This window comes from Mya arenaria, chromosome 16, assembly GCF_026914265.1.
Source record: "Mya arenaria isolate MELC-2E11 chromosome 16, ASM2691426v1".
NCBI lineage: Eukaryota > Metazoa > Mollusca > Bivalvia > Myida > Myidae > Mya > Mya arenaria.
In genome coordinates this window covers 4,960,354-4,976,852 of record NC_069137.1, presented here as the reverse complement: position 1 = coordinate 4,976,852, position 16,499 = coordinate 4,960,354, and the positions used below count along the sequence as shown (strand labels likewise).

The following is a 16,499-nucleotide window of genomic DNA, read 5'->3' as shown; positions in this document are numbered from 1 at the left end:
AAGACCTACTTATAATAAGAAGTAAGATGCGTTTCAAAAGACCTACTTATATTAAGATGTTAGACGCGTTTCATAAGACCTACTTATAATAAGATGTTAGATGCGTTTCAAAAGACCTACTTATAATAAAATGTTAGACGCGTTTCATAAGACCTACTTATAATAAGATGTTAGACGCGTTTCAAAAGACCTACTTATAATGAAATGTTAGACGCGTTTCATAACACCTACTTATAATAAGATGTTAGACGCGTTTCAAAAGACCTACTTATAATAAAATGTTAGACGCGTTTCATAAGACCTACTTATAATAAGATGTTAGACGCGTTTCATAAGACCTACTTATAATAAGATGTTAGACGCGTTTCATAAGACCTACTTATAATAAAATGTTAGACGCGTTTCATAAGACCTACTTATAATAAGATGTTAGACGCGTTTCATAAGACCTACTTACAATAAGATATTAGACGCGTATCATAAGACCTACTTATAATAAGATGTTAGACGCGTTTCATAAGACCTACTTATAATAAAATGTTAGACGCGTTTCATAAGACCTACTTATAATAAGATGTTAGACTCGTTTCAATAGACCTTCTTTTATTAAGAAGTTAGATGCGTTTCAAAATACCTTCTTATAATAAGATGTTAGATGCGTTTCAAAAGACCTAATTATAATAAGATGTTAGACGCGTTTCATAAGACCTTCTTATAATAAGATGTTAGACGCGTTTCATAAGACATACTTATAATAAGATGTTAGACGCGTTTCATAAGACATACTTATAATAAGATGTTAGACGCGTTTCATAAGACATACTTATAATAAGATGTTAGACGCGTTTCAAGAGACCTACTTTTAATAAAATGCTAGACGCGTTTCATAAGACCTACTTATAATAAGTTGTTAGACGCGTTTCATAAGACATACTTATAATAAGATGTTAGACGCGTTTCAAACAACCTACTTTTAATAAAATGTTAGACGCGTTTCAAAAGACCTACTTATAATAAGATGTTAGACGCGTTTCAAAAGACCTACTTATAATAAGAAGTTAGATGTGTTTCAAAAGACCTACTTATAATAAGAAGTAAGATGCGTTTCAAAAGACCTACTTATATTAAGATGTTAGACTCGTTTCATAAGACCTACTTATAATAAGATGTTAGATGCGTTTCAAAAGACCTACTTATAATAAAATGTTAGACGCGTTTCATAAGACCTACTTATAATAAGATGTTAGACGCGTTTCAAAAGACCTACTTATAATGAAATGTTAGACGCGTTTCATAACACCTACTTATAATAAGATGTTAGACGCGTTTCAAAAGACCTACTTATAATAAAATGTTAGACGCGTTTCATAAGACCTACTTATAATAAGATGTTAGACGCGTTTCATAAGACCTACTTATAATAAAATGTTAGACGCGTTTCATAAGACCTACTTATAATAAGATGTTAGATGCGTTTCATAAGACCTACTTATAATAAAATGTTAGACGCGTTTCATAAGACCTACTTATATTAAGATGTTAGATGCTTTTCAAAAGACGTACTAACAATAAAATGCTAGACGCGTTCTGTATCAGCCAGTAATAATTAGTAAATATTGTGTAATTATTTAGATTTTATGACATGGTTGGTATACATTCACTCATTCGTATCTTAATATTTTTCATATGATTGTTATAAGGCCAGTGAATATGCTAGAAGTCGATATTGCCCTTTCTGACATCCGTATTCTTATTAACACCGCACTGGTGGACGTGGTGGGCCATGGGGAAGGCAATAATATAAATACAGGGTGTGTACAAACTTTATGAAATACAATCACCTGCTTCTGTAGCAACATTGCATTTACAGCTGCCTTTCAGTGTTCTTGCTATCACCAATACTTGTATTTAGATGTTGTTAGTAAACACGTTGCTTTCATTTATGATAACATAACTGTTTATTAAAAAAAAATGTATGCTTTACCAAAGGTCCATGCGGAAGCCTGAACGTAGTAACCCGTTTTAAACTATAAGTATCTTGTTATAATGATTTAGTGTATCGTTATTACGACTTGGTATCTGGTTATAACGACTAAGCATCTTGTTTTAATAATTTGTTATCATCTTATTATTTTTAGACTCTCGTTTACTAACTAAATATATCGTTAAACGACTTAGTATTTCGTTATTACCACTTGATATCTCTACAAAACTACTTGATAACACTTAAAAACGACTTAATTTCTTGTTTAAACGACTTGATATATCGTTTAAGTGACGTACCATCTTGTTGTTACGAATTAGTTCATTGTTTAAACGATTTGACATCACGAGTGAACGATTAAGTATCTCGAGATTAAATAAGATTCAGTTTGTTTAAACGAAACATTGAATCGTTTTAAAGAAGTATGAAGTCGGAATACTGAGTCGTATTGATTACATTTATTTAAACATTTACAAAAGTTTAGGATCTTAACCAGAGACATTAAAGTATTTAATTATGCTTTGCACTGCATTTGAACTTTTAAAACATTTTCAATTCTATTGATTAATAAACAACATTGTTTATTTGTACAAGTCAATTATTATTATTGTATTACGTTATGTTCGCATACAATTAAGAGCGCTCTTTGGGAAAAATGAAATGTCATTTATATAATTTTTAGGCATATGATAAAAAGATAAATGGCTTGTTACAGTGTTATATCGCAATAAATTTCTCCACGGTAAACATCACCTGTGATATTTATCTTTTGGTGCTCACTCGATTAAATATATTATTATATTACTCACAAACGAGTTCCTGTATCTAATATATTGGAATGTATGTTGATTAAATAATGGTATAAAACAAGATAACATACGTGACTAACGGTTTAGTTTACGATTTAATCTTCTTTTTTTCTCTCTCTCGTTTATAGTCCCATTGCACTCGCTGTATTTTGACATAAGCGCATGCCTAAATCTCACCAGTAGAACCAACGCATGCGCGTTCACTGTCCAGTCGCTGTAAATATATATTACGTCATTACATAAGCACATGCCCTGCTGAAGTGTTTACGCGGTACCAACCCGTTCTATCCAAGGTATTTGAGTCATAGGGTCGAACAAATCTAGCAGGGTCACTGCACTTGAGCTTAAGCACTAGTCTACACGACACTCGCTAATTCCATTTCAACACGTGTTGGCCGAGAGTTAAAGCTTATTTAATTTGATTATATAAAACGGCCCAAGTTAGCACGGCTTGAATAAAAACCCGTTATATCATATAGTGTTTATGGAACCATGGAGAGATGCAGCAGGCATCTATGTGAGTTTAAGCTAAAATTAAATACAAAATGTTAATACTCTATGAGATCAATCTCCTGTTATTGATTTCTAACCTATTTGTTCGAATATAGAGGTAAAGTTATTCCACTACTAGCGAGAACAGGTAATCAACAACTGCACCCGGATTTATGATGAACATTTAAAGTATCGATTAACTCGTCAGGTTTGGTATTGTTATTTATCTATTTTGAATACAAAGCTTTGCATAAGGGTTATGACAGCACAATACATAATTGTGACAGTAATTGGCGTAGATAAAAACAATGGATTGTACTTTCTTGATAGTTCAAAGACAACTTACAAAGTAGTTGCAAACTTCCAATACAATCTGCCTCCCTCACCAGAAATATGAAATTTCTGATTAAACTAATATTATTTTTTTTGTACATAACTGCATACAACGAATATAATACAACGGAATGGCTTGGTAGATTTATAAACAAATAAGGTCCACATATCAACGAAACAATTTCCGTACATTCATTTTCAATACATCTCTGTCTTCAATAATAGAAGGAAACATCCTTCATTATAATTCTCGCAAATCGCCAAGAATAACACATTAATGTATCTTTCTTCGTTTGGCCAAACCATCTCGATATCCGAAAATACAATTTTCACAGAACTCTTTAAATTTAAAATAGATCTAGAAATTTACCAAACAAAAATATATTTCTTAAATGGTCCTGTCTGACACTTAAAAAATGTTATCATTTTGTAATAACGACCACAGGTACATAACCAGCTAGTGTGTGCGTAAACTAACCAACGCTGATGGGAAAAAGTTGTTTAAAAAATGTTTATACTCTATCAAATGAATCTTGTAAAATCGGTAACTAGACATTTTGTTCGACTATGGAAATTTAGCTTTATAACTGCGTTTGTACAAAGTTTTCACCCGAGTTACGAAAAGAGCTAAGTGGAAGATAAAACTCGATCATAGTAACTTTGCGCCTTTCAATATATCGCTCTGAAAGGCTTGGTATTGTATTATCTATTATGAGTACAATGCTTTGCTTATTGAATTTTAAATTGCTTCCAAATAAAGATTAGATAAAGAAATAGCATAATTTAAGACACACTTTCTACAAGCTTGGGGTTCAATGAATACTTTAGACAGTAAGCCGCACATAATCATTCTTACTTTTCAAATGCTTAATCTAACCAAACGACGGTGTAAACACATAGTAGATATCAACGTCTTTACCATATTTTACGACATTTTTTAATAATAATTACAATTTTGAGCAGGTGCGAGTAAATACTTAAATCCTATTGGATGATAAAACCAATGTGACATTCATTCATTTCTTCATGGAGCATTCGTTTATGCAAATCAGCTCATTAATATTCATAGCCGTACTTCTTTCTTTTTACAACCTATGACTTCACGTCATAATAGGAAGTTGTTTACAGCATTTAATATGGTTTTTTTTTCATCTTAAAAATATTTTGTGGTTAAAATAAAGCAAAAACTGAACAATAAACCTTTTAAAATATTGATATTGTTTCATTTTTTGTTATATATGACAATAAATTGATTACGGAGAACTGGAAGCTGAAAGTTCGTCTGCAGCACTGAGTAATCATGGCGGATGATTAGTCAGATTTCGGCTTCTATAAAGATATTGTTGGCAGTTTTGAGTTGTTTGAGCCAGAATTAGTTGAGGAAACTGCTGCTGCTGCTGCTGAGATTTTACCAGAAATTGAAGAAGTGATGAACTTTTCTTTTGATGATTTGCCTGAAGTTACAATTAAAAACGAAAGTGAAAATGAAAGTTTAGATCTAGGTCAACAGCTTAATGAAAGTAATAAAATGCCCACCATTCATCAGGGAAGTGTCACCTTGTTATCAAATGAAAGATTTGTTAAATATATATGTTGTTTTTTCTAATAAATCGTAAAAACCAAGGCACGTAATATTTGTAGAAACGGATAATTCTTCAAATGGTTACATACACATAACCACCAACATGTCTTTTTTCAGTTTCATCCTTGAATATTTTGAATAATTTACAACAAAGTGCTTTGTATGCAAAACGCTTGTCTTGAAGAACAAAAAAAGGTCAAGGGTTTTGAAAAGTACGCAGTCCATATCACAATAAGCCAATATTCGCATGTTATCTATATTTTGCTTTGAATTAATCAATTAATTAATTACTCAAATAATTTTGATATCAAGGCAGTTAATTTGGTACAAACTTGTTCCTAACATTGCTTTGAATATTTTACTACGGTTAAGTGATATTGCCATGCAATGAATCAATAGGTTTCATTTACTAGAATATCATTATGTTAAGGTTGAAAGTTGAAAGAAAGGTCTCATGAAAAGGTAAATTAAATGAAGCACACTATTAATAAGAGCAAACTTTGTCGTATTTTTATCGATATCAATTATGGGATTTAAGGCCTTGGGTTAGTCGTAACATATTCATATTTACTACATTTGATAGACAAACACGAATCCTGTAACAAAATAATAACTAAAAAAAGAAGACATTAAACGACATTGAATAACACCTCATGTTTCAGTTTCATGTTACAATGCAATGCATAATGTAAAAAGAAAATCCAATATGCGTTTTAAATGTTAAACAAGCTAGCTAGATACATGAAGTGACTGTATCTTCGTAAATGGATATTGTTTATTTTAAATTCCATGTAAAGGATTTGATCAATAGTTTGTCGACGAAAAAATATCGCCAAAAGAACATACTTATCACACATTATGCATTAATATATTAAAGAAATATCCCAATGTTTGTACAGACAGCAATACGATTTGAAATGTAAACATTTTGATACGAATAATGACCCAAAAAACAACAAATGCACAGTAATACTTTTGAAGAAGAAACATACACTGAATGATTACAATGAATGTAAATGGATTTTAAATGCAATAATAATGTTCATAAAATAGTATATAAACATTTGGTTGTATGTATATACTTCTATTCCACTCGATGTATTTTGGCATTTGCTCAAGCGTAAATATCACAAGTTCACAGAGCGAATGCACTTTTACTGCATAGCTTCTTTAAATAAACATATTGTCATAATATAATCATATTTTCCCTTGAATACTTTTTGCAGAACACAAGAGATTTTTTCGAGTTATATGAGCTTTTAAGCCGTTGGCTACATTACACTTGTCATCGCGTTTAAGCCAAGAGTTAAAGTTTGTTTAATTTCTTTATATTAAACGGCCAAAGTAAACAAGGCCAAAGTAAAATAAATTATTATTATTTTGTTATTACGTGCATATGTACACAAAATAGCAATCATTTACGTTAAATTACTAACACTGATGGGACAATCAAGATGTTTAATCTCTGTATGATAAATCTCGTGAAACTGTTAGGTTTTTAAGGCAAGGCAAGGCAATAGCTCTACGAGCTAAGCTAGCTGCATAAATGGCTGCCTTCCAACTATTGGATACTGCATTCATCCACTCTTTAAAATGTCGATGCTTAATCCCGAATATAATCGTTATGGGATTAGACCAGTATTCCGTGCCACACTTGGCATTGACTGTACACTTCTTTAACCGGTTACGTGCACCTGGGGAGTATAAAGTATGGCCGATGTAATGCTGAACCGACGATCCTTGGAGCGCTAGACAGTATGTCAACCAATGGAGCTAGCAGTGCACACAGTCGCAGGGTTCATGATCATAAACTTAATCGCAATGAGAATCTTCACTATCGATCACACTGTATGATTCTGAATTCATCAATTATATTTGCTTTAGCGTAGCGCAAGTTCTGAAAAGCTTTCAAATGCCAACTGCGAAGACGTACAGGTGGGGGTGGATCCCGCTGCTAGTCCGTTACTTCACGATGTCGAGTATATGGCCGTCTCTTTCTCCAAGTATGTGTTTAAATTATGCATATCAGTAAGATATCTCTCCAAGATATGTGATTTAAATATATAATTGTCAAACCACTGTTTAGAAACAATGCAGGATATTATTTCGATGCATGCACATGTTTTTATTTGCTGGTGTTTATTCTCTACAATTAGAATATTCTAATATATGTAGAATGGAGGGAAACATATATAGTAAGAAACCAGAGTGGCAAACCATGTCTTATGATGTGTATCCTTTCTGTATCAATACAGTACTCCACACAGCTTATATATTTGGCTCATCTGTGTTTATACACTACATTTATATTTCATTCGGCGTAATTACTAGTGTCAAGGTTGGTTGAACACGAACAATTACACGTGGCAAGGCGAGGACAAAGCTGGCGAGGCCATACAAGTTGAGGAGATAATTGAACAGACAAACAAATGATTCTTTAAAGATATTTTTGATCGTTGTAGACAATATCATATGTATGATAGTATATGGAATGTATTCCTTCCAGGCCCACCTGTAAAGAACAGCACTATTAATCGATGATATATCTTGAAAACAATCTGATACATGTGAGTAATACTTCTACAGTGTATGTGCTAATGTCTCTATTGCATTCGGTTTAAGTTTTTTTATAGGTTGTCCTTAAAGATATGGTATTTCTTCGCATGATTTTAATTCATCTTCTGTGTAACCTGGGAGCTGAATCTCTAGTTTTATATAATAGGCAAGTTCAACGTGCATTTTTGTTTTGGAATAGCTTACATTTCTATGCAAACTTTTAAATCATCAACCTCAACTTTGTGTCCAAGGTCATGTCAACCGTTCACTCCTTGTTTGTTATATGAAAAAGAGCGAATTAACCACATGGAAGCTATGATCTTCCATGTGCGTATGCTGTATTAATTCTAATTTTGTGGTATTTTGACCAAACATTGTTTGCAGAACATCCGTCACACAAACTCTTACACATTTTTTTATTAATTAATATAAATCTTCGACACTAGCTTTTATATTTCAGTTTATTTATCCAGTGGTGCAGACCCTGACACTTTAATTTATCTCCAAATTGCTTCAATTAAGAGATTCCCCGGTATTTTTCAATACAATTAAACCTGAACGAGCAAGTATAAAATAATGCAAGTTATAATCATGAGGTTTGTGCTGTCAAAACGGACGGACGGACGCAAGCAGGCAGGCAGGCACAAACACGCACAAACGCACACACGCACACACGCACAAACAAGCAAAAACGCACATACGCACAAACGCACACATGCGCACGCACGCACCTAGGCACCCACGCACGCGCACGCGCACGCACGCACGCACACACACACGCACATACACACACACACACACACACACACACACATACAACTATGAACCATCAAAGTAAAGTCATAGCGACGTTAAATTGACAGCTATTTAACACTACCCAGCAACTATTAACACTTTTTGACATAGTAAGTATGCTTCAATTCATGTTTGCCTACATAACAGGAAAAGTAAGTTTGAGCAATGCGTGAAGATGAAACGATTCATACAAATAAATACCTCCAATACAAGGTTTGTTTACCCTTAGCAAAAGAGTATTCATGTTTTACTGTCGATGTTAACTGAATTCAGTGTTATCTTTGGCATACAGTGCCGTAGCCAGACTTAAAAAAACACCGAGGCAGATCGGTCTAGGGGGTCGCCCCCCACCCCCCGAAAATATTTTTTGCAAGAAGCGATTTCCTGCATTCTGGAGTATCTTTTGTGAAATTAAATGCATAAAAATGTTACATAAAAATATTACATTTCAACATTTTTAGTGCTATAACGTTTGATACAGTTTAAGTTAAATCTAAACGGTTTACATATATTTGATTAAAACAAATGTGCATTTAGAAGAAATTTAGTGTCATATTCATATGAGGCTTTGCTACCAATACCATAAACCTACTTCTAAACGTCTCACATACCGTCACTTTAATTTTTGAATGCCAATGCAATGCGATGGTGTCCTATGGCGTCCCACAATTTAAGAATGTGTTTAGAGTTAACAGAAATGTTGTTCCTGTGGGCGTATGCAAATGCCAAACCATTTTAAGTCGTGAGGCTGCCATTGATGTCCGACTTCAGTTACAAAGCCGCCTCAGTGATCTGAAACTCCTTTGAAAAGTGCAAGAACCAACAGGCAGACAAATAATTAATTTGAATATTCTTGAAATGTTGGGAAAAAGACGTATTCACATGCAGCTGCACCTTCTTCCAGCGTCATGATTTTGGTACATATTTTGTTTAACAAGGTCCATCGCAATACTTCCTTTTCAAAATCTCCAGGGTTCGGCAAGTCATCTAGAAATGCCTCCTTTATTTAATCTGTTAGAGTGAGAAGATTTTTCATGTGTCCTATATCTAATATTCAGTTCTTGTGTCAAATATAGACATTCCGCCTCGATGGTTTCTGTTCAGTGTGCCTCAGTGTACCTACGACACTGGCATGTCTGAAATGTGATTTCTGACATAGTATTTTTGTAAATAAGTAACAAAACGCAATTTAATTGGAACATGAACCACTGGTATGTTAGTTTTACATTAAACTATATATGCCTATAATGCAATACTTAAGAAAATATATTGGCTTAAAATAATCTTTTAAGAAGCAATATGTCGATTAATTGATAATGCATAAATGGGATATTGACGTAAAACATATAAGTATTTTAAAACAGCCTCTTTAAACATCCAAGACGATGGATTATTATCTAATTATTTTGTTTATGCAATAATTAGATGTTATATTAAGGCGGATCTGTAAGTCTGGTCTTTCTGTATTTAAACAAAATCAGAGTAATATTTATCCATGACAATATCAAGTTTCAAGAAAAGCATATCCGACGTCAAATAATGTCATTGCAGCTTAAATGAATAAAGGCATAACATTCTAACACCTGTATTTGTCAATGAATTTCTTTACGAAAAAAGAGTTTATTTATATTTTGCAAAGCCTTTTAAACGGTTATTGTTAACGTTCGGCCTGATTTATAAAGTTGATAGACTGTTTTACCAATCACTAGGTTTTAAAGTGGCCAAATTGTCCATGATATAAACAACTATGTCTTAAATTGCAAGCAGGGAACACTACAGAATTTCTGAATTGAATTACACAATACACAATTCAGTTCCAAAAAGACATGAAGCAAAACTGACTTCACAAAGATGAAGGCAAATGTAGCAAATTAACTGCAACAAGCCGAGTAGTCGAACATTGGCCCAACGGACACTGACAAAACAACGTACAAAAACAAACCTGAGAAACACACTAGCATACAATGAGTTTATTTAAAAAAATGGGGTTACTACTTTGAAACGATAAAAAAACCTGCCGCTCGTCGGGGTTCAAAACAGTGTACGGGTACTAAACCTTTACATTGTTAAAGGGAATGTGTCACAGATTGGCACCAAAAAAAGTTTATGTCAGTTTTCGACAATTTTCTATTTTTCTCTATTTTATCTTACGTAATACAGCCCCTTTAAAGATTGTCATTAAATCAATACTTTAGTTTAAACATTTTGTACAAACATCTGTTAAAGTGTTAAATTTTGGACACACATCTGTCAAACAGTTAAATTTTGGACAAATAATTCTCAAAGTGTTTAATTTTGGACAAACATCTGTCAAAGTGAATAGGGTCGATGTTCTCATGCAAAGAACCAATGGTGTATATAGATAATGAACGCATAAACATTAAAACGAATTGGTTGTGTTGATAGGAATAGGGTGGATGTTTCCCTGCAAACTACCACAGGTGTGTAAAAGATATTGAACGCACAAACGAGGAAATCAATTGGTTGTGTTGATAGGAATAGGGTGGATGTTCTCCTGCAAAGAACCAATGGTGTATATAGGGAATGAACGCATAAACATTAAAATGAATTGGTTGTGTTGATAGGAATAGGGTGGATGTTCCCCTGCAAACTGCCAAAGGTGTGTAATAGATAATGAACGCACAAACGAGGAAACCAATTGGTTGTGTTGATAGGAATAGGGCGTATGTTCCTCTGCAACCTACCAAAGGTGTGTAATAGAAAATGAACGCACAAACGTTGAAATCAATTTGTTGTGTTGATAGGAATAGGGCGTATTTTCTTCTGCAACTGCTAAAGGCGTGTAATAGATAATGAACGTACAAACGAGGAAATCAATTATTTGTGTTGATAGGAATAGGGTGGATGTTCCTCTGCAAACTACCAGGGGTATGTTATAGACAATGAACGCACAAACGTGGAAATCAATTGTTTGTGTTGATATGAATAAGGTGTATGTTCCTCTGCAAACTGCCAAAGGCGTGTAATAGATAATGAACGCACAAACGAGGAAACCAAATGGTTGTGTTGATAGGAATAGGGCGTATGTTCCTCTGCAAACTGCCAAAGGTGTGTAATAGATAATGAACGCACAAACGAGGAAATCAATTGTTTGTGTTGATAGGAATAGGGCGTATGTTCCTCTGCAAACTCCCAAAGGTATGTAATAGATAATGAACGCACAAACGAGGAAACCAATTGGTTGTGTTGATAGGAATAGGGTGAATTTTCCCTGGAAAACTACCAGGGGTATGTAACAGGCAATGAACGCACAAACGAGGAAATCAATTGTTTGTGTTGATAGGAATAGGGTGGATGTTCCTCTGCAAACTGCCAAAGGTGTGTAATAGATAATGAACGCACAAACGAGGAAATCAATTGTTTGTGTTAATATGAATAGGCTGGATGTTTCTCTGCAAACTACCAGGGGTATGTAATAGACAATGAACGCACTCACGTGGAAATCAATTGTTTATGTTGATAGGAATATGACGTATGTTCCCCTGCACACTGCCAGGGGATTGTTATAGAAAATGAACACACAAACGAGGAAATCAATTGGTTGTGTTGATAGGAATAGGGCGTATGTTCCCCTGCAAACTACCAGGGGTTTGTTATAGAAAATGAACGCACAAACGAGGAAATCAATTGGTTGTGTTGATAGGAATAGGGTGGATGTTGCCCTGCAAACTACCAGGGGTTTGTTATAGAAAATGAACGCACAAACGAGGAAATCAATTGGTTGTGTTGATAGGAATAGGGTGGATGTTCCCCTAGAAACTACCAGGGGTTTGTTATAGAAAATGAACGCGCAAACGAGGAAATCAATTGTTTATGTTGATAGGAATAGGGTGGATGTTCCCTTGCAAACTACCAGGGATATGTAATAGATAATGAGCGCACAAACGAGGAAATCAATTGTTTATGTTGATAGGAATAGGGTGCATGTTCCTCTGCAAACTGCCAAAGGTGTGTAATAGATAATGAACGCACACACGAGGAAATCAATTGTTTGTGTTGATAGGAATGGGTGGATGTTCCTTTGCAAACTACCAGGGGTATGTAACAGGCAAAGAACGCACACGCGTGGAAATCAATTGTTTATGTTGATAGGAATAGGGTGGATGTTCCTATGCAAACTGCCAAAGGTGTGTAATAGACAATGAACGCACACACGTGGAAATCAATCGTTTATGTCGATAGGAATAGGAAAAGGAATGTTCCCCTGCAACCTACCAAGGATGGGTAATAGTCTAATAGATATTGTCGAGACAAGACGTCAAGCGACAATGAAGAGTGATAACGTTCTGTAGGTATTGTTTTGATTTCCCTACATGCATAACAAAGAGTGAGTCATTATTCAACATTCAAACTTCTTCTTACTGTATCAGATCTAAACTTGTAAAGCACGGTTTGAAAAACCTCTGATGACTCTTGTGCATTTCTTTTGGTTGTATTGATGTGACAGTTGTATCTTACAATCATATGAAATATGAGAATGTTAAGCCTTCAGAAAGCTAACAGCAATAAACTTAATAAAGAACGGCCTAATGTACAAGGGAAATTCCCGATATTCCCCAAGTATGACTAATACAGCCCCTTGCCTTTTTTTCAAAAGATCGACCTGAGTGATGAACACATTTTGTTTTCTCTGATTCGTTTGCAGGATACAAGCGGATTATAATTAGTTTATATGAACATGTACGTACGTACGACTGTTTTCTAACTATTGACATATATTTCAATTCTAAATAGTATATACCAAATTAAAAAAAAACAACAAAAAACAACAACATTTAAACCAATACGAAATTAAAAATGAGTCATATAAGTTATGTTTAGTCTGAACAAATGTTTGTTTTACATGATGAGATATGGAAGATACTTTTTTGAAATTTTCAAATTTATACATTTAACTTATGATCTGATAATCTTGGTTAAAAATGTTTGATTTCAAAGTAAAATAATATCATTCTTTTTAACGTCGTGGCAAATAACTTCAATATAAAACAGCCATATGTTTTATTAGACGATATTTTGTTCTGAAGCCATAAATGTTAACACCTTTTTTCCAAAAAAAGAAGATATATACCTCGATTTGGGAAACTATAAGAATTTGATACGCTTCGTGCTAACAGATATTACATGTATTATGTACACTATGATATTAGATACAACGCGAAAGTAAGAGCCTGAAGTATTTACTCGGTTTAAGAAAGGATGCGAAACATTACTTGCACGTGAACTTGAAAATGTAAATTCCCGTGTAGACATTTACGTGAACTTGCACGTGTAGCTTCGCGTGCAAGTAAACGTTGCATAAATAATAATGTGCTAGTGAGCTTGTGCGTGTAGCGTTCCGTGTAGGTAAATGATCCATGAAATACGTCATGCACGTGAACTTGTACGTGAAGCTCACAGTGCAAACGAATGTTCCATGAAGCACGACGTGCACGTGAACGAGAACGTGCATCTTTCAGTGCAGGTAATTGTTCCATGAAGCACGACGTGCACGTGAACTTGTACGTGTAGCTACCCGTGCAGGTAAATGTTCCATTAAGCACGAATTGCACGAGAACATGAACTAACAGCTTCCCGTGCAGGTAAATATTCCATGAAATAGGACGGGCACGTAAACTTTTACGTGTCGCTTCTGTGCAGATAAATATTCCATGAAAGGTGACGGGCACGTGAACGTGTACGTTTCGCTTCTGTGCAGGTAAATGTTCCATGAAAGGTGACGGACATGTGAACGTGTACGTGTAGCTTCTCGTGCAGAAAAATGTTCCATAAAAGGTGACGGACAAGTGAACTTTTATGTGTTGCTTCTCGTGCAGGAAAATGTTCCATGAACACGACGTGCACATGAACTTGTACGTGTAGCTTCCCGTGTAGGTAAATGTTCCATGAAACACGACGTGCACGTGAACTTGTACATGTAGCTTCCCGTGCTTATAAATGTTCCAAGAAACACGACGTGCAGGTGAACTTGTACGTGTAGCGTCCCGTGTAGATAAACTTCCATGAAGCACGACGTGCACGTGAACGTGTACGTGTCGCCTCTGTGCAGGTAAATGTAGCATGAAAGTTGACGGACACGTGAACGTGTACGTGTCGCTTCTGTGCAGGTAAATGTTCCATAAAAGGTGACGGACAAGTGAACTTGTACGTGAAGCTTCCCGTGTTGGTGAAAGTTCCATGAAACATAACATATACGTCGTCTTGTACTTGCGGCTTCCCCTGCAGGTAAATGTTCCCTGAAACACGACGTGCATGTGAACTTGTAAGTGTAGCGTCCCGTGCATTTAAATGTTCCATGAAACACGACGTGCAGGTGAACTTGTACGTGAAGCACCCCTTGTAGGTAAATTTTCCAAGACGCACGACGTGCACGTGAACATGTACGTGTCGCTTCAGTGCAGGTAAATGTTCAATAAAAGGTGACGCACACGTGAACGTGTACGTGTCGCTTCTGTGCAGGTAAATTTTCCATGAAAGTTGACGGACACGTGAACGTGTACGTTTCGCTTCTGTGCAGGTAAATTTTCCATGAAAGTTGACGGACACGTGAACGTGTACGTGTCGCTTCTGTGCAGGTAAATTTTCCATGAAAGTTGACGGACACGTGAACGTGTACGTGTCGCTTCTGTGCAGGTAATTGTTCCTTGAAAGGTGACGGAAATGTGAACGTTTACGTGTCGCTTCTGTGCAGATAAATGTTCCATGAAAGGTGACGGACACGTGAACTTGTATGTGTTGCTTCTCGTGCAGGAAAATGTTCCATGAACACGACGTGCACATGAACTTGTACGTGTAGCTTCCCGTGTAGGTAAATGTTCCATGAAACACGACGTGCACGTGAACTTGTACATGTAGCTTCCCGTGCATATAAATGTTCCAAGAAACACGACGTGCAGGTGAACTTGTACGTGTAGCGTCCCGTGTAGATAAACTTCCATGAAGCACGACGTGCACGTGAACGTGTACGTGTCGCCTCTGTGCAGGTAAATGTAGCATGAAAGTTGACGGACACGTGAACGTGTACGTGTCGCTTCTGTGCAGGTAAATGTTCCATAAAAGGTGACGGACAAGTGAACTTGTACGTGAAGCTTCCCGTGTTGGTAAAAATTCCATGATACATAACATATACGTCGTCTTGTACTTGCAGCTTCCCCTGCAGGTAAATGTTCCCTGAAACACGACGTGCATGTGAACTTGTATGTTCACAGTTGTAAAACTATACCACCATTTTCAAACGAAAAGCTAAGTCATCAGTTTCACGAGATTTATGTTATAGAGTTTTAACATATTGATTTTCCTATCAGTGTCAGTAAGTTTACGTACATGCGTCCTGTTTTATGTACATGTGTTCGTAATAACTAAATTATAACATTCTGTTTACTTGGGCCGTTTAATATAAGTAAAATTAAACAAACTTTAACGCTCGGCTAAAACGCGATGACAAGTATAATGTAGACACGTGCTTAAGAGCTTACAATACTCAAATAAAACGAGTTGCAATTGTGGAAACAAGTAAACACGAAATGTGATTATATTATGACTTGATATCTATTAAAGCGACTACGCAGTAAACGTGCATCGCAGTGTGACTTGTTACATTTACGCATACGCAAAATGCATGACGTTTATTACGCAGTTTCTTTTCGGTGCAAGTGTAGTATACATGTATTATATGTTTGCTCTTAATTTAACAATACATTTCGGGTGTCCAACAATGATAACCGTCATGCTTTGAAACTCAATGACGCTGAACTTAAAACACGTACTAGTACTTGATTACATCCGGTTAACATGAAATTGTAAACAGATTTACAAATTTTAAATGATGAGGGATGGTATGCTATATATATGTAATAGTACTTGATTACATCCGGTTATCATGAAATTGTAAACAGATTTACAAATTTTAAATGATGAGGGATGGTAT

At 35.3% G+C, this 16,499-nt stretch overlaps 1 protein-coding gene across 1 annotated transcript in view; it reads right to left on the bottom strand.

Annotated features, from left to right (window-relative positions):
• The window catches only part of LOC128221162 (uncharacterized), a 44,105-nt gene extending 40,908 nt beyond the window's left edge, over positions 1-3,197 (bottom strand). Inside the window, exon 1 of the mRNA XM_052929628.1 lies at positions 2,865-3,197. The gene's annotated coding sequence lies outside the window, so the exon portion shown is untranslated. The remainder of the gene's footprint in view (positions 1-2,864) is intronic.
• Between the last annotated feature and the right edge of the window lie 13,302 nt (positions 3,198-16,499).